The sequence below is a fragment of the Melozone crissalis genome, unplaced genomic scaffold (genome assembly GCF_028551555.1).
Source record: "Melozone crissalis strain CALT ecotype California unplaced genomic scaffold, PUWL_Pcris_2 ptg000021l_1, whole genome shotgun sequence".
Lineage (NCBI taxonomy): Eukaryota > Metazoa > Chordata > Aves > Passeriformes > Passerellidae > Melozone > Melozone crissalis.
Genome location: NW_026535799.1, coordinates 4,930,749 through 4,950,281, shown reverse-complemented (window position 1 = coordinate 4,950,281; position 19,533 = coordinate 4,930,749). Strand labels below are relative to the sequence as shown.

The following is a 19,533-nucleotide window of genomic DNA, read 5'->3' as shown; positions in this document are numbered from 1 at the left end:
CCTTCTTTGTTTTACTAAGGTCTAGGAGGAATGTGCTAGGAATTCCACTGTATGAAACCCTGCAGTGGAACAAAAGGGATTTTAATTTAAATTTTCCAACAGCAGGAGGGAATCAAAAATGGGAGGAGGACGAATGGCTTGCAAAACAAATTATAGCAAATTATGACCCAGCAACATGGGCTCAGGATGGGTTATGGGAATAGAGAACCCCAATTTACCTGTTGAATCGATTAATAAGGCTCCAAGCAGTAGTGGAGGTAGTGTAAAATCACACCTCTGGTGCCTTAAAAATGTTGGCCAGGCAATATACACAAATGCGGGTGTTTGTGTACCAAAACAAAATTGCCCTAGAGTATCTGTTAGTAAAAAAAGAAGGAGTTTGTGGGAGACTTAATGAATTTGAGTGCTGTGTAGAAATTGATGATTATGGGGAAGCTATCACAGAACTTGCAGAGGAAATTAAAAGGGTGGCTCATGTGTCAGTACAGAAGTGGAATTCAATCTTGAAAGTAGATTGGTGGAGTAACCTCTTTAGAAGTGTTGGGAGAAAAAAGTTAGAGTTCATGTTGTTATGCTCAATTGTGGGACTTCTGTTTCTGCCTTGTATAATTTTGTGTTTTATTAGGTTAATTTATTCAGTGATTCAGGGGATGCAGATTACAACAATGTCACTAGATTCAGAATCAGCAGAAAAAGGAAAACCAAAATCTATAATGGTCCTAACAACTAAATCGACCCAGGTAAAAGAACAAGGACCTAAAGAGATTGAAATAGCCCAAGAAATGTTGACCAAATTTGAAAAATAGTGTGAAAAATTAGAGGCAGCAGCAGAAATGCTGGAAAAGTTTGAAGCTGAAAGGAGACAACGAGAAATTGAAATTAAAAATTTTGAAGAATATAAAGGTTATCAGGGCACAGCTTTTTAAATACAGCACAAATCAATGATCAAAAAGAGAAATGGGGGATTTGTGGTAAATAGATATGATTCGTGCTGATAAAAATTGAAACAGTAATCAATATTGCTACAGTAACTAATATCTGGAAATAATAAAATATGTTAAAAAGTTGTAATGCCAAAGAAGAGAGGGAAAGGAGGGGCTCCACACCACCCCCCCCCCCCCCCCCCCCCTTTCTCAGCATATGTTCTCAAGGACCACAGGAAAGAAGCTGAAGATACAGTTGCTAAAAATGACCAAAGAACCTGGTTGGGTCCAAGAAGATGCTAATTATAAGGGATTTATTGCCTTGATATGTAGATACGTTAGTCTTGGCTTACATTGTACTGGCTTGGTGCGCATGTGTAACCCAAAGGTGAATTAAAGGACAACGAAGAAGACTACAGGGCCTTCATCAGTGATGATCCCCAAAGACTTGTGCGACCACCAAACCAAGTGGTGGCGCACGCGTGATAAGGGTGGTAATGAAGGCAGAGACAGAAAAGTGACGAACCAAAAATAGGAGGAGATGGAATTGACACATGGCATATAAGGGGGGATTTTCACTTGGCAAGCTTGTACGTGAAGTGGCAAGGGTCATTGAACCCTGCACTCCGTACCCCGCGGTATCTCTTGCTTATGCGCTAGTATTTGAACTAAATTATCCCTCTTTATATATATTTTCTAAAGTATTCAATTAAAATTGCTGCTACCTTAAATATTGTTTGGGTTTTTTATGGGATAATTGGGCAAACATAACATTCCCATCTGCCCAGGGCCCTTGCAGAGCCCCAGCCATGCTGTTTGCCCCCAGCCTGCCCACGGCCACCCTTGGGCTGCTCACGGGGGTTTCTGTGCTGAGCATTGGCCTGGGTGTGTTCTTGAGAGAGCCTGGTCAAGGAGCCTGGAGCCCCCAGGGCCTGGCCAGAGGCGTCAGCGCTGCCCCAGCAGTGCCCATGGCCTGTCCCTGCTGCAGCCCTGGCACTGCCACCCCCAGGGCTGCGCCCGGCCCTGAGAGCACTCAGGCCCTAAAACAACACCAGGGCCACCAGGGCAGTGGGGCAGGGCCACAGCAGCAGCACTGGCAACACCAAGTGCTGCTGCCGCTGGGCACAGCTGCTGGGCCAGCACTGATCTGCCCCCAGCTCTGCACACAGACATTGCTGCTGCAGCTCCAGAGAAGGCAACAAAAGGGGGATCTTCAGTGAAAACTTTGCTGGGAGATCCTTTAGTTCATTTAAAGCTGCCAAGAGTGCAGCCCCTCATTGACACAGTGTGTGGCCACAGGGAAGGTGGAGAGAAACAAAATGAGAAATGGCACAAGGAGTGGCTTTTCTTTGTGGCCAATATGAAAAAACTAAAACAAAGAAAAAGAACCTCCAAAATGAAACTAACAAAAAGTATCAAAGATTACAAGTGATTTGCAGAAATTGGCCAGCAGTTTAATGTCCCTGAAAGCATCCAGTCATCAGTGTCCACACTGCAGCCTTGAGCTCCTGATTCCTCAGGCTGTAGATGAGGGCGTTCAGGGCTGGAGGCACCACTGAGTGCAGAACTGGCAGGGTCAGATCCAGGGATGGGGAGGAGATCGAGGGGGCCTTCAGGTGAGCAAACATGACAGTGCTGAGGAACAGGGAGAGCACGGGCAGGTGAGGGAGGCAGGTGGAAAAGGCTTTGTGCTGTCCCTGCTCAGAGGGGATCCTCAGCACAGCCCTGAAGATCTGCACACAGGAGAAAACAATGAACACAAATGAGTCCTAAACAGGCACAAACTGCAATGAGCCTTAAGATTCCACTCCACAATTCCTGCAGGACACTGAAGCCCCTGCAAGGAGAAGGCACTTGCCTCATCAACCTGAAAAACATCTCTCACTGCAATCAGCAACAACCCATGGCTGAGGCAGCTCTGCTGTGCAGCACAGCTGGGCCCTCCTGGGGCTCCATGGTTGCACACCCCAGCTTAGCTCTGGTCTCAGAAGAGATTTTTGGGTGGGCAGCTGAATCCAGCACCTGCTGTCCTTCCCATGAACTCAGGAGAAGTGTCAAGAGAGCAAGATGTTTAGGCTTAACACATCTTTCCTTTTCCAGTTTTAGGCTAAAAGACACTTGACTGAGATTGAATTGGTTCTGGTCATTGTTCCCTCTGCCTTGATGTTCTCCATGCCAGTTGTGTCCTCACAGAGAGGAAACAGTGCTTGTGAAGAGTTGGCAAAGAATGGCTTTTGCCTAGGAAGAGAGAAACGAAGGGCTGAGCTGTGATCAGAGATGGTTTGCAGTGTCCTGACCCTCCCCTTACCTCCCCCCGAACCAGTGGCACAACAGGTCTACCCCAAATGCAGAGGGACAACCGGTCTACCCAAGCTCTGGGGGGACAACAGGTCTACCATGGCTATGGGGGGACAACAGGTCTACTCCAAATCTAGAGGGACAACAAGTCTACCTGGGCTCCAAAAGGACAACAGGTCTACCTCAGCTCTGGGGGGACAATAAATCTACCCCAAATCCGTAGTGATAACAGGTCTACCCCAAATCTAGAGGGACAACAGGTCCACCAAAAACCCTGCTATATAACAGATCTACCCTGGCTCCATAGGGACACCAGGTCTATCCGGGCTCCGGAGGGATAACTAGTCTACCGCCGCGACCGCAGAAGGCAGCAAACGGGCTCCCTCGCATCGCGCTCCCGGCAATGGCAGAGCCGCCGCCGGCTGCGCGGCCAAGCCCCGGCCCTTGGGTCAGGTCTGGGAGCCGCGCGGAGGAGAGCGCCAAGGCAGGACCGCGCTGGGCCCCTGTCGGCCCCGGCCCACCGAGAGAGACCTCGGAGCAGGAGGAGGAGGAGGAGGAGCGCGCCTGCAGGCCGGAGCAGCGGGCCTGCCGCTGTTACGAGAGAGAGCGAGAAAAGCTTGTGTGGAGGGCTGATTGTCAATAGATGGCAGCGAGGGAGCTGCTGTGCTCCGTCCAAAAGCCTGCGGCAGAATCAGGTGGTCTAGGAATGATTTAGCGCCGGTGCCCCAGGATCATGCGGTCCGCACCGGGGGAGAGGCGGCACCGCATCCGTCCGGCCCTGTGGTGCCAAGCAGGAGCGGCGCTCCTGAGCGGGTCCGTCCTAGGGCGGGTGGGCACCGTGGGTGGGCTCTGGCCCTGAACAATTGTGCCCGCCAAGGCGGCTCCCCGGCTTAAGGGCGGGCAGAAAAGGGACGAGGTGCCGCCGCCTCGGCCGACAGCAGTGCCCAGGGGGGCTGCCACCGCTTGCGAATGGGCCGGCAGAAGCCGGGCTGGAGTGAGACACGCTGGCAGCTTCTGTGTCCGCCTGGCCTTGGCCAGTGAGCGGCTCTGGGATGGTCTTTGGCCCTTCTCTCTCAGCCTCTCAGGATCCTCTTTGGCCCTTCTCTCTCGGCCTCTCCAGATGGGCTCTTTCGTGCCCCCCTTGGTGAACTTCCGCAGCTGGCTGCGACAACAGGTCTACCTGGCACCCACCGAAATTGGACCAAGTCCGCCGGAGCGAGGTAGACCTGTTGTCCCTGGCCGGCGCGCGCCACCAGGGGGCAAGGCTGACCCCCGGTGGCCCGGAGCCGGGGTAGACCTGTTGTCCCGCTGGAGCCAGGTAAGATCTGTTGTCCCCCCAGAGCCAGGGTAGACCTATTGTCCCTCTGGAGCCGGGGTAGCCTTGGTGTCCCGCTGGAGCTAGGGTAGACCTGTTGTCCCTATGGAGCCAGGTTAGACCTGTTGCCCCTCCAGATTCTGGGTAGACCTGTTGTCCTGCTGGAGCCGGGGTAGACCTGTTGTTTTCTTTGCGTGCTCAATTGTGCCAAAGTCTCCTGTCACCTGAATCACCTGCTGCAAGCATGGGGTACAGGTGCAGAGCCTGAAAGGCCAAGAGAGGCAGGAGAGCTGCTTGATGCCCTTGAGCATGCTGAGGGGGAGCCAAGGGACATTGCCATGTGGATCTCAGCATCCAAGCAAGTGTGCCTGAATGAGGAACTTTGCCCTCAGTGCTGCCCTGAATCCAAGTGTCCCAGGTGAGCTGTGGCACTGGGGCACATCCAGGAAACACTGCCGGGCCCCCCAGAGCCCCAGTGAGGCGGGGGAGCCTGGCCTGCCCCATGGCATGTGCCCGGGCAGTTGAAAGATGCTGGGGATCAGGGTGCACTTCAGCTCCCTGAAAATTCCTCAGTGCTGGCTGGAGATCTGTAGATTCATTGAAGCTCTAGACCAATCTTCTGGCTGCCACAAAAGCTCCATATTGTTGGAACAAGCCTCCTTAACACTGATTTTGTTTAAAAAGGCATAATTTATTCAGGCCTGAGGTCACACAAAGGAAACTCCTAACCATTTGTGTACACACGATTTTACAAGTAAGCAATTTACATTGTACAAATTACCCATTACCATAAAGCCCAGATTCAGTCCTTGTTTTGTTTGTTTTGTCTATTTCTACATTCTCAAGCCGGATGTTTTCTTCTTCTCTTCCAACTCTTCTTTGGGAAGAACTGGGAAAAGCAGTTTTTGTGTGCCTGGTTTCTCTGTTCACAAGCCCAGTAAAAACTAAATTAATTCCTTTGCTGTCACATAGCATGGAAGCCTCTCTCCAGCTTCCTTCCCAGAGCACTCGTGCTCCTGTAGAACCACCCTGATAATGGACCTCCGTGTGTTGGACATGGTGGCCTCACCTTGGCGTGGCCAACACTCACCTGGACGGGCTCCTGGCAGGTGTCCAGGGTGACGTGGCAGCACGCAGTGCTCCCGGTGGTGGTGAAGGACGTCCTCATCTGGGACATGTGGCTGTAGGTGTCCTCCAAGCTGCCCAGGTGAGCTTTGAGCAGGGACAGCTCCAGGCCCAGCTCCATGGCAAAGGGGTTGTAGTCCAGGGGGTTGGAGAAGAAGATGGCCATGGTGAGGGTGGTGGCCTCATAGACCAGGACTCCACAACAGCCGTGGAACAGGGGGCTGGAGAGCTGGCAGGTGTCAGAGGAGCCTGGGGACACAGAGGGGCTGGGGGGGACGGAGCTGTGCCCGCTGTAGAAGTAGGTCCTGGGGAGGAGAAACGGGGCTGTGCCATCAGGGGAGCACGGTGAGACCCCCAGTGCCACAGACATTTTTTTAATGAAAAACCCTTTCTTTGGGATTTTTCCTCTTGAGAAGGAACAAAATGTAAAATGTTCCTGAGAGGCCTCAGGAACAAAATGTAAATAATGGTTATCTGCTGCTGTGGGATGCAGCAGGTGCATCTGTGATTGGTCTCATGTGGTTGTTTCTAAGTAATGGCCAATCACAGTCAACTGGCTCAGACTCTCTTTCTGAGACAGAACCTTTTGTTATTCATTCTTTCTTTTTCTATTCTTAGCTAGCCTTCTAATGAAATCCTTTCTTCTATTCTTTTAGTATAGTTTTAATATATTATATATCATAAAATAATAAATCAAGCCTTCTGAAACATGGAGTCAGATCCTCATCTCTTCCCTCATTCTTGGGCCCCTGTGAACACGGTCACACACCAGGAGATCATCGTGGAGCAAGTGGCGGGTGGTGGAACCAGCAGGAGACAGTCTCACCAGCACTGGGAGGTGCTGGGGGTACTGCTGGGAGGTGCTGGGAGGTGATGGGAGGTGATGAGGGCATTACTGGGAAGTGCTGGGAGGTGATGGGGGCATTACTGGGAGGTGCTGGGGGCACTGGGAGGTGATGGGGGCACTGCTGGGAGGTGCTGGGAGCACTGGTGGACAAGTATGAGATGGATCAAGCCCTAGGAGATGCTCCCATCGTGCGATGATGACCCCACCCTGTGGTGGTGTTTACAGGGGTCTCAGGACAAGGGAAGACATAAGAATGCTGACTTTATGTTTCAGAAGGCTGATTTATTATTTTATGATATATATTAAAAGAAAATGATATATTAAAACTTACTAAAAGGATAGAAGAAAAGATTTTATCAGAAAGTTGGCAGAAAATAGAAAAGGATAGAATGATAATAAAATCTTGTCTGAGACACCTGGACTGTGATTAGCCATTAATTAAAAACAACTACATGAGACCAATCAAAGATGCACTTGTTGCATTCTACAGCAGCAAATTTATTATTTTATTATATATATTATATCAAAAGAAAATGATATATTAAAACTTACTAAAAGAATAGGAGAAAAGATTTCATCAGAAAGCTAGGAAAGAATAGAAAAGGATAGAATGATAATAAAATCTTGTGACTGACTAGAGAGTCTGAGACAGCTGGACCGTGATTAGCTATTAATTAAAAACAACTACATGAAGCCAAACAAAGATGCACTTGCTGCATTCTACAATAGCAAATAATTATTGTTTACATTTAGTTTTTGAAGTCTCTCAACTTCTCAAGAGAAAAAATCTTAATGAAAAGATTTTTCATAAAATATGTCTGCGACACCACCCTGTCCCGGTTTGGAATGGGAGGAAAATTCAGGGAAGTGATGCAAAGCTTTTTGTGTAACTAACGGGCTGCTGAACCACTGAGAAGCTGGGAACAACTCTGTGAAGCACACATGTTAAAAACCAAAAACCCCCAAAACTCTCTCTTTCCTTTCCAATCAACAAAAAAGCAGCAAACCCCAACCTCAACCCCCATCTCAGCCAAACCAAGCCAAACAGCGTCACTGTGATATTTTATGGAAAATCCCTTTGCCAGGATTTCTTCTCCTGGGAAGCCTCAGCTTCTCCCTGTTTTGCTGCTTTGGAATGTGATTTGGAGAATTGATTACCCAGCATGTGAATTGTTTTTAATTAATGTCCAGCTGGGTCGGGACTCTGGTCAGTCACGAGTTTTATTATTCATTCTTTTCCAGCCTTCTGATGTATCCTTTCTCTTTCTTTAGTGTAGTTTTAGTATATAATTTATTTTAATATAATATTGAGGGAACCCAGGAAATTCCTCTGGCTGCCCTGGAGGGCTCCAGCCCCTGCCTGGAGGGCTCAGAGCCCTTGGCACAGAGCCCAAGACCCCTGTGCCTTTGATTTAGCCCTTGGACAAAACAATTACCAGCCTTTATATGAAGGATTACAAGTCAAGAGAGTTTAAGTAGAATAATAGTTAGTTTGTCATGGGGTGAAAAATAGATTTTTAGAATGAGGGCTTGAAGTCCCAAGATACAAGAATTTAAGTGTGCCTTGTCCTTCGTTCCTCCCTTCCTCCCTTCCTTCCTTCCTCCCTCCCTCCCTTCCTTCCTTCCTTCCTCCCTCCCTTCCTTCCCTTCTTCCTCCATCTTTTAAGTGTTGTTGGCATTTTTAGATTGGTTTAGAGTAAAAACTCACTGTCTAACATAGGTGATAAGCATTTAGAAGTTATTGTAAATATTGTACATGTAGCTTTTAGCATAAAAAGATAACACCACCCCAAGGACGGGCAATGTGCCTCAACCCAACCTGCCAGACAGACCTCGGTGAGTAAAAAAAAAAATATAGATAAAAAACCAATAAACAACCTTAAGAACAAGAATATAAGAGTTCTGACTCCTTCTTCTACTACCGGGCTGGGAAAAGAGACTTTCTGACACATCTTGGGGTCACTGTGATCAGCAGAGATTCTGAGATAATAGAATATAATATCATAAAATAATAAATCAGCCTTCTGAGGACATGGAGTCAAATTCAATGTAATGTTAACCCTTCCAGTGCCTCAATCCTCTCTCAAATGAGAAAAAAACCCCAAAATACAAACATGTAAAAGAACAGCATAAAGACATCAAAGCTGGTGTAGAAGTCCCAAAAAGGAAGAAAAAGAAATTATTTGCTTTTTAGAGCTAAAATCCTCTTATAAGCTATAGAGAAAAGACTGTTTTTCCTTATAGCACATAAAGCTATAAAGAGATAAAAGTGTATAAAGTTGATAGCAAAAAAAAGCCTCCATACTAAAATAAACAAATGCTAAAATAGCTGTAATCCTAGAAAAAGTTAAACAGAAAAAAAGCGTAGTCCTATGCTTCGGAAAAAAAAAAGAAAATCTCTATCCCTAAAAATAAAAATAATTTTAAAAATAGACAATAAAGAGAATTTTCACCTTGAAACAACACATCTTTAAAACAATACCCCCTAAATCAACATAACCCATCAACAAGCTATAAAAATGCTTATAACAATAAGAAAAACTTCATCATAGCAAAATTCCCCAAACAACTGCTGTTTGTAACAAATTAAGAACCACAAAAAACCTGTTTCCTTTGTCTCTTATAAAAAAGTCTCCATAACCTTAACAAAAAAGACTTCTCTCCCTCAATAAACTAAAGAAAAACTACTTTAAAAATTATAATCTAACTAAAAATCTTAAGTGTAATTTCTTTACATTATCAGTGAGGAAGAAAAGTTGTGAGAAGAAGAAAAGTGTTCTAAAAGGTTTGTTTTAGTTCTTACTACTTTTTTCCTTCTAATTACTTTTAATAAAATTTTCTTTGTACCCTCTTGAAGTTTTAAACCTGCTTTACCTTTCTCCTAAACCTATCTCACAACAAAAAGTAAGTGTATCAGTAATCAGCCAACACCAAACGTACCACATTCTTTAGTACATCAGCAAAAAAAAATTCAAATTAAAAAAATCTTAAATTAGCAAACCTAAACCACAACACAAAATTGGTGTTTCCACCCAATTTCAAACTAAAACCACCACACACCCTGCACCCCAGGGGCTCTCCTGCACCTTCCCCTCACCTGGGGTTCTCCAGGGCGACATTCTGGGTGCTGTTGGATATCTGGATCTCCACAGTCCTCTCCAGGAAATTCCACATCTTGGCACGCGATTGGCTGCTCCAGGGGGACAGAATCTACTCCTCCAGTCTGGGGTTTCGTCAGCTCTGGGATCTTGGCCTTGGAGACAGAATTTTCTCAGCTCTGGGGTCTCCTTGGATTCAGAATCTTCTCAGCTCTGGAATCTTGTTCCTGTCTCTGGAAATTTCTTGGATCCACAATCGCTTTGGATTTGGAATCCTCTTAGATTGGGTGTCTCTTTGGATCCAGGGTCTCCTCAGCACTGAAATCTTCTCCTCAGCTCTGGGATTTCCTCAGTCCCGGGCTCTCCTCAGCACTCCTTGGATCCAGAATCTCCACCTTGGTCTCCTTGGATCCAGGTAGACCCTGGATCCAGTATCTCCACCCCAGCCCCCAAATTTCCCTGTGGTCTCCCCCTCTGAGCACCTTCTGGGTCTCCACTGGTGCTGGGAATGTCCTGGGGCAGGCAAATCCCTCCCCTGGCTGGAAAAATCCTAAATTACAACTGCCCAGTGGTTAAATAGAACCAACTTCCTGGTGGTGAATCCGGGGCAAAGTCCCCCAGGGCCTGGCACCTTTAGCTGGGGTAACTGGTTTAACTGGCTGAATTGTCTAATTGATTTCTCTAATTTATGTAATTTAATCCAGTCTATCTAACTCAGCCAGTTTAAATGTGTCACTGACATCTTTTCATAAAAATCCTTTCTTTAGGATTTTTCTCCCTTCTGAGAAGCTGTGGCCTCAGCAACAAAATGTAAACAATGGTTATCTGCTGCTGTGGAGTACAACAGGTGGATCCGTGATTGGTCTCATGTGGATGTTTGGATTTACTGACCACTCACGGCAGAGCTGGGTCTCTGTCTCTGCTGAGACACAGATCTTTGTTATTCATTCCTTTTCTATTCTTAGCTTAGCTAGCATTCTGAGAACTTTTCCTTCTATTCCTTTTAGTATGGTAATAATGTAATATATATCATAAAATAATAAATCAAGCCTTCTGAACATGAGGTCAACATTCTCGCCTCTCTCTCACCCTGCAACCCTTGCAAGCCCTGTGACAATTGGTGAACCCCGAGTGAATGAGGAGGACAAAACCATCAATTGCTCCACCCCAGAGGAGCAATTGCTACACTGGGTAAACCCCGAATGTGTGGCATTGATGGTTGCTTCACAAGTGACCACAGAAGTGGATTCTAGCCAGGAGCTGAAGAACTGAAGATCCAGATTTGGACAGAGTTCACAGCCAAGGCTGACCACAAAGAGAACCTTCTGAAAAGCCTCCAGGAAGATGTTTGGAAAGAGCAGCAGCGCCATGGAGCTGGCCAGAGCATGCTGGACTCTTTCAAAAGGTACTGTTGGCTTTTCCCTTCCTGATGATCCTGACCTTCACAGGTTATTGCTGCAAAAGTGGTGGGGCATTCCCACCAGGGCCAAGGTTCAATTCTCCCCTTCAGAGGAGAATCTTATTGCCCTCTGGCACAAATGGGATGAAGAGGATGGATTTTGCCTGTTGGAGACACATTTCCATGAGTTTTTTCACGGATGTGCTGTATGCACTTGATATGTTTGTATGGGAGTGCATGGAATCTGTTATGAACAAAATTCGGGTAATATTTTTTTTGTGAGAAAAAAGTTACAAAAAGCAGCCAGACCACGGGTAGCTGCTGAAGTTCTTCGTGTTTTGTTATTGTAATCACGAGTCGTTGTGGCTAATCGCTCCTTTTGTATCAGCAGAGCCTCGCCCGAGGCTAAGTTGTACCTTTCCCAGAAGGGTGGGAACCTTCCCGAACAGTAGAAGGTGGGGGGGGCTATGCAAAGTGACTCCAAGACCACAATGCAGCATGGGTCCCCCGGTGTACGGAGAAAACCCCAAAACAACGAGCCACCTAAGAGTTGAGAGACTGGAGTGATGTCTAGACGTGAAGAGCCGAATGCTGAACCTGCAGAGATGCAAAACACCTTCAGAGCCTCTCGCCCTGACCAAGAGAGACGACCCCGGCGGTGAGACGAGGCTGACTGAGCCGGCAAAGGTACCATCTGACGGGATCAGCAGGCCCTAAAGGCTCCCACGAGGACGTGATCCCCAGCTCTGCCCCTTGCGGACAGAGCTGCGCATATCCTCCTGCTCTGAGTCGCTTTGGGAGAGACGACGGAGACTGCAGACCCGTCGAGCCACCCAATCCTGAGCTGATCACTTTTAATAAAGGCATTGAAAAAGGAGAAGAAGTCTCCTGGCCCTGTTTATTTCAGAATCCCTTTTCCAATTCGTTTGGGACCGTGGTTTGGGGACACCCCCGCGTTTACCCAGTCTTCTGTGTACTCTTTTCTATCTTGAAACGGAGAGCAGTTATTTTCCCCTGGATTGCTAACTGCAACGGGCAAGCCCCATTTCCCCCGTCTCTAGCAGGAGAAGACCCTCTGGAGGGGGGAGACGATCCGCTCCTTCCCAGCCCCCCTGCATCCTGGCGGGGGGGGGAAGTTTCAATCGGAGCCAAAGTTTTTTCTCTGCATCTTCGGAGCATGGTCAGATGGAGCGGTCGTTCTCCCCCCGCTTCTCTCTCTCCAGGGGATGAAGAGTGGGCAGCGCCACCCCGGCCGGCACCACGAGCACTGCCCCAGCCAGCCCCGTGAGCACCGCCGGGACCCGCCCCGCGGCCGCCTCCCCAGGTGGTCCTGCCCGCCCCTTCACCGGCCTCGCCGCCTCCACCAGCCCCCTCTCCGCCCTTGCCGTCTCCGCAGCCGATCCCAGAGCCGGCAGAAGATGCTGCCGACCCCGCGCCGTGCCCGGCAGGCTCTCCCGCAGAGGCAGAGCAGCCTGCGGTCCCGCCGCTCCCAGCAGCAGCTGCCACGGCGGCTCCTACACCCAGCGTGATTTCCCCCCTGAGTCTTTCGCGCTGTCCCGCGGCCGCCCCTGCGGGGGAAGCTGGGACAGGGGAAGAGGGCGTCAGTCTCTCCTTCCGGGGAGGAGGCATGGCCCGACAGCTGGTGGGGGGGGCAGCCCGTCTGCCGGCATTCAAAATCAGCATTGTCGGTGGTTTGGGGGGTGGTTGGTCAGTTGCTTTCCCTTGGGGGGTGCGAATCTCTGCCGCCCATCGTGCGCCCCAGCGGCGAGGGGCAGGTGGGTCCCGAGAGTTCTGCCTTTGGTCCCCAGCCCAGAGGGGGTGGTGCCGTGAGGCAGATGGGAGACACACCTGTTGCATTTGCATTGCAGAGGCAGAGGGCACAGAGGGAAGCGATCATGGCTTGCTTGCTGTGGGGAAGAAACATTCCTAGACCCGAGATGAGGGCGCTTGGGGCTGCTTCTATTCCCTCGCTTCTGGCATGCCTTGGTGATTTAGGGGAAAGGAAGCATCTCACCACCCGTTCTGCCATTGTACTGGCAGCAGAGTGCAGGCCTGTGGGAATGCAGAGCCTGCCTGGCTGGTTGGGCCTGGGCTGTTGGGCCCAGATCCCTGGGCCTGGGCCACTGCCCGGCCTCCTGATGGGTTTGGGGGTTTTGCTTTCCCCTACCGGTCCTGGCCTGCCTTTTGTGGGCCAGATCTGGGGTTCCTGGTCCGTCCATGGGCCAGGGCCCCCCAGGGCCTTTCTCTGGCTGGTCTGCTGCTGCTTTTTCTGATTAAAAAAATATATATTTAATTAAATAAAAAGGATTGAAATAGCTGGCAGCAGCTCTGAAGCATTGAAGGGCCAAAAACTTGGCTTCAGCCCAAAAGTGTTCAATAAAGGGCTGTGGCGAGGACATTCCAGAAGTCTCAAAATTGTTTGAAATTGTTTTGTGACTGTCAATGAACATTTATAACTATTGATGAACTTTTCTGCAGCAAGCCTGTTTCAGGACCAAAAGGGACTTTCAGATATGTCCAAGAGGAACATCTTCAGTCCGTGGACTTTTTCCTGAAACTCAGCTGTTTGGACTTGGACTCTCTTTGCATTGTTTTTTGCATTTTCTTATATTGTAAGATTGTTTTAGTGATTTGATAGAATTGTATGTTCTACAGGTGAAGAAATTCCCTGTTTATTCCACACCAGCACTTGAGTGAGGTTTTGATTGGCAACAGATAACCTGTCAGGTGTTTGTTCTTTCCTCTGCATGTGCCCAGCAGAGAAAATGACACTTTTCATTCTAATTTACTTAAATAAAAAAGGGTGATATGTCACAGACATCTTTTCATAAAAATCCTTTCTTTAGGATTTTTCTCCCTTCTGAGAAGCTGTGGCCTCAGCAACAAAATGTAAACAATGGTTATCTGCTGCTGTGGAATGCAACAGGTGGATCCGTGATTGGTCTCATGTGGATGTTTGGATTTACTGACCACTCACGGCAGAGCTGGGTCTCTGTCTCTGCTGAGACACAGATCTTTGTTATTCATTCCTTTTCTATTCTTAGCTTAGCTAGCATTCTGAGAACTTTTCCTTCTATTCCTTTTAGTATGGTAATAATGTAATATATATCATAAAATAATAAATCAAGCCTTCTGAACATGAGGTCAACATTCTCGTCTCTTTCTTCACCCTGAAAAACCCTTGCAAGCCCTGTAACAAATCTGCCATTCCTGACAAGTCTGGCTGGCCTTGGCCTACTGAGGCTCTCACCTGCTTTCCAAACCTTGGAGCTCTGTGCTTTCCTTCCTATTGAGAAGAACTGTCCTTCTAATCCAGGTGCCCATGGCCACAATTGGGATTTCACTTCCAGCATTCCCTGTTGTGACAGACTGGAGGAGATTGTTGGCTCTAAACATTTTGTGTGCGAGGGAGGAAGGGGCAGGTCCAGCCTTGTCCTGCCCTGTAAGCCCAGCCCTGCCCTGCGCTGTGACCCCAATCCCCCCAGAGCCTCTATCCCAGCCCAGCAGTGGCTGCCAGTCCCTGGCACAGCACAGGCAATGCTCCACAGCCACCTCTGCAGCCCCAGCCCAGCTCCTGAGGGACCAAATGACCCCAAGTCCCACCTGGGGGAAGGGCCCAGGAAGTCCAAGGGGTATTTAAGGCTGATCACAAGGCAAGCACACATCTTGACCCTACCTCCTCTTGGAATTTCTATCTGAACACTGCTGGAACCCGGGAGTTGTTAGCTGTGTGTGTGCTTCTCTGTATCTTTTAAGCCAACAAACCCAAGAGAAGGCACAGTTCCATCAAATGCAAAAGTCATCCCTCTGCTGGATATTAAATCCACTTTCCACAGCAGACAGCCTCAGAGCAATGGAAAACACCTTCTGTGCCCAGCACAGATCCCAAGGTCTCCCCAAACCCTCCCTGCCCCAATTCTGCCCAGATTTGCTCTTTGCACACACGAGTCACATGCTGAAGTCAGGAGCTCCCTCCATGCCCAGAAGGAGGAAAAGAGAGAAAGGGGATGAAGAGCTCTCCTGTGCAGAGACAAGGCCCAAGTGCTCTGGGATGTCCCAGCACCATCTGACATGTCCACCATCCCCCAGAGATTTCCGTACAGTAACAGTTTTAGACAAAGACAAAAGAAAAGGCAATTCTGTGAGATATAAAAACAATTAAGATGTTGACTAATATGATATTTATTTGAGCTTCAGAAAGATTGGGCAATTCCCTGAAGCTCAAAGCATGAAACCAGTCAGCTGAAGGGCACTTGAATGACCAGAAAGCAGTGGGAGGAGTGTTGAGGGTTTTTTGCAGGACAATGGACATATGCAACATGTGCACAATCCAGCCTTCATAGAAACTGAGTAAGGTCACTATGCCCTCAAAGGACATCAAAGAAGAAGAACATGCTCAGCAGCAGATGGTTCTGGATGCAAAGGCAGACAAGAAAACTGCAGTGAGATGCATGAAGAAGAAAGACTAACTAAAATTAACTGAAATGTCAAAATGCATGCGTAAAAAGGATTTAACCAATCATGTATTAGCTTGAGGTGTGAACAATAGAGAACAGTATAAATATGGCTTGCTTTTTGTAATAAATTGGTTTCACTTGATCATATTGATCATGGCGTGATGTCCCGTTAATGATCCTCTGCACCTAGGGACCAGAAATGCATGCAAGCCTTCACCCCAAGAGACATTATGAATTCAAAAAACATGGCCATTAACTGCTTTATACCAACACAGAGTAATGGCAACCAAAATGCACTCAGACCCAGGTTTTTTCGACTCTCTCTCAAGCCCCACGTGTTGGGCACCAAATTTTGTCCTGGTTTAGGGCAAATTTGGGAGAAAACCTCCAAAGGGGCCCCTCCAAATTTGGGAGAAAACCCACACGGCGCCTCCCCCCAACTGGGTTGGGAAGGATTCCTTGTAGAGAAGTGGAAAGAACCTGTTTATTTAACAGGCAAAGCACCCCCTAGCACACAAAATGAACAATACTGGATGACACCACTCTTTCACCACTCTGAAAAACATGACAAATTCAGAAAGTCTCTCTTGGGCGTGGTCGCTCTGTTATCAGTCCCTCCGGTGCTGTGGCAGCTGCTGCAGCCACAAAGTGCAAACTCTCAGTGTTCCCAGGTCCCCGTCCGGAGCAGGTTTGAGTGGTTCCAAAAACGGGAAAGGAGAAACAGTCCGGGGAAAAATTCAGACTGCTTAGCTAAACTAACTAATGAGCAGAAGCAAAAAGCAGAAGCAAGAGCAAAGCAAAAAGCCAAGCAAAAAGCAAAAGCAGCATCATGTACTGCCCTGTCTGTTTGTCCCACCAGCCGTGGGGGAGCAGCTGATAATAAAACCAAAACAAAACTTCACTCTTCAGAGCCAGCCTTGAAGGCACAGAACATAATATCCAGCATAAACAGAACAGACAACTGGGGATACAAGCATCATAATGTCACCTTAGGACAGCAAAGTTATTCCAAACTGCCCCCCAGCAGTCCCCTCCTCACCCATGCCATCTGCTGGGGCTGTGCCAGCTTCAGGAGATGCCTCCAGGGCCTGCATCACCTGTGTGAAAAATGCATATTGTATGACTGGCTTTTCACAAATATTAACATGAATATTATATGTGTTGTGTTAGAAAGTTATGCTGTACTAATTTTCTTACGTAGTGTCTTAAATCTAGCTTTATGGTATAACATAATGTTAAAATAGAAACCATGCTATGTGAGATACTTTTTTAAAGAGAGGACTCGCAGCGAGATGGCAGCCACAGGACACGTAAATCTTTCAGAGAAAGAGAATTTATTGCTCTCTTATCAGAACAAACAAACTTCTTCCTGCCTGCTCAGCCATGAAGGCGCTGTCAGGATTCAGAGGGAGAAGCTGACACTGACCAGACAGAATGCTGTGTTTGAATGGAATTTATGCATCATGTATGAGGTGTATGAATATGCAACAGGTTATTGTTTTTAAGGGTTAATCCTCTGTTAACCTGTGTCCTTTTTTGGGCTTATTTTGCCCAGGAAAAGGTACTTGGACATCCATAACTCTTTGTTCTTATTGTCTCATATTGTCCTAAAACTTAATTGTCCAAATTTTTATTAGCCAAATTATATTACTCTTTTTATAACAATTTAATTACTATTAAACTTTGAGAATTTTAAAAACAAGTGATTGGTGTTTTTCACACAGTGCCCAGCACACAATATCCCACGTACCGATGTTTCTTGGGGAGCCATTTACAAAACGGGGGGGGTTACAGGATGTGAAAAATACCAATCACTTGTTTTTTAAAATTTTAAAAGTAATAAAATGGTTATAAAAATAGCAATATAATTAGAGTAATAATAATTTGGGTAATTTGGATTAATATTTGCGAAAAGTCAATCATAAAATACGCATTTTTCCCACAGGAGGACTGGGCTCCCCCAGTTATTCCCTGCACAGGCGGGACCCCCCCCTTCCCCTCAGAGCTCTCCCGCGCTGAGGGGCCGCTGCCGCTTCCCGCCCTTCGCGCCCGCCCTCAGCGGCCGCCGGGAGCCGGGGCAGCCCCGGCCGCCCTTTTATCGGAGCCATGGAGAAGGAAAACCGCTTTAAATTGTTCATGCCGCCGCGCCTGAGCGTTGGGCAGGTGTCTGCGGGTAGATCCCAGGTGAGCGCTCGGCCGCGGGGCCGCTGAGGGCGGCCCATACCACCCCCCCGCCCCCCTGCCGCCCCCTCGGGCTGCGCTGCTCTGGAGGCCGCGGCTGAGGAGGGGACGGAGGGAAAGCGCAGGGGCCCTTCCCCGGGGACACGGGGACAGTGCTGGGCCCGGGGAGTGCCCCGGCAGAGCCCCGAGCAGGAGCACACACACACACCTGCCCCTTGCCCCGGGCTGGAGCACACACACACCTGCCCCTTGCATTGGGCACAGCAGGCAGGAGCTGCTGAGTTCCCTGCATTGAAAGCTCCCCTTTGGCCACAGTCTATAAATCAAACTGCAGGACACCAACAGTTTGATAAACCACTGGGAAGTAAGAAGTGAGTTCCAAAGCCGTTACCAATACCTTGGGCTTTGAAAATTGTAGGCAGCTGTTTTATTAATGACAAATTCTATTTTCACATCAACTGTAGGGATTTTTTTCCTGGATTTTATAATTCTTTCTTTGCAAATCTACCCATAAGAAACTAATCTTTAAATTTGTGCAGGGTTTTAAGAGATGCTCAGATGATGACTTTAAGCTGCCATTTCATGTGTCGAGCCGTGGCGAAATCACTGATTCAGGTACGATTGGAATATTTGCCATGCACCTTCTTTAGGTTTTTATATATTGTCAAGTTTTAGTTTTCATGAGCTGTCTCACAGTTTCATACCTGTAACTGTTAAATACAGTTTCACTGTTACTTTTTTTAGAAATACATTGATCAAAATCTCTTCATGTTTCAGATACAATTTCACAGGAAGTGAAACTTTGCTCTGAAGTAGATGAAGAGGTCAGCTAAGTATCAACTCTGCACATCTCATTCCTTGGGGTCTTTTGAATTTGTTCCCAAACAGTGCCTAAAGCATTATTCAGTAGATATTTCAGGGCTAAAGGAAGTAGTCAAAAGGGAATAATGTTTTCTGTCTCCTGTTGAAAGCTGAATCACTTAGAGGAGATTTTTGTGATTTAGTGAACATGCTTAGAAACAAATCTTTAAAAATTAGGGTGATTGCAATATTGTTGTTGTTTTTTCTTTATTTGAAGTGCCTGTGTAGTCTAAGAGCTTTAATTAGAATAAGATTTAAACACTTAAGTATCCTTGTGGAACTGCTTCTGAATATTCTGTTGAGGGGCAGAAGGGTTGAAGTCAGAGTATTCTTTGGAAAACTGAAGTAGATTATCCTAATTGCCTTGTCTGGCTTTATTTTATCTGTAAAACAATGAATTCAGTGGTTTCCTCAAGCACTGGATTCTTTTCACAATGTCTTTACCAGCAGATCTCTGCTTTAGCACAACTCAGTACAGCTCATTTTTTTGCAATAGCTTCTGTACTTTGCAGCTACAAAACACTGTTTGCTACCACAAAATAAAACACATTTCTTGTGGCCTCCCTGCTGATTTTCAGATCCCTGACAACTTTTTAGCCTTTTTTAATCCTAAGCTATTAAAGTACCATCAGGACTGTAACAAAACTGTGGTGCAACCAGAACAAGGATGGTGTTTGGGGCTGTTGTAAGTGAACCAGAGGGCCCTTGGGGCTCGTGTGTTGCTCTCCCTGCCTCGACCACTGGGCCAGCCCTGCTTGTAGGGCACTTTCAAGGTGTCCTAAGGGCACAAGGGTGGTAGTTTTCCTTCCTGCTCTGTGTGTGAGCAGAGAACTGCTGGGACACTTGGATATTTATAAATCCCTGGGTCCAGATGGGATCCATGCCAGGGTGATAAGGGAGCTGGCAGATGAGCTTGCCAAGCCTCTCTCCATCATTTATGAGGAGTTGTGGCTCACTGTGAGGTTCCAGGTGATTGGACACTGGCCAGTGTGACACTCATATACAAAAAAGGTAGGAAGGAGGATCCTG

General features: G+C 47.6%; 1 pseudogene; it reads right to left on the bottom strand.

The window, feature by feature from the left end:
• Window positions 1–12,186: 12,186 nt before the first annotated feature.
• LOC128937681 (antigen peptide transporter 2-like) overlaps window positions 12,187–19,533 on the bottom strand; it is a 59,060-nt pseudogene continuing 51,713 nt past the window's right edge.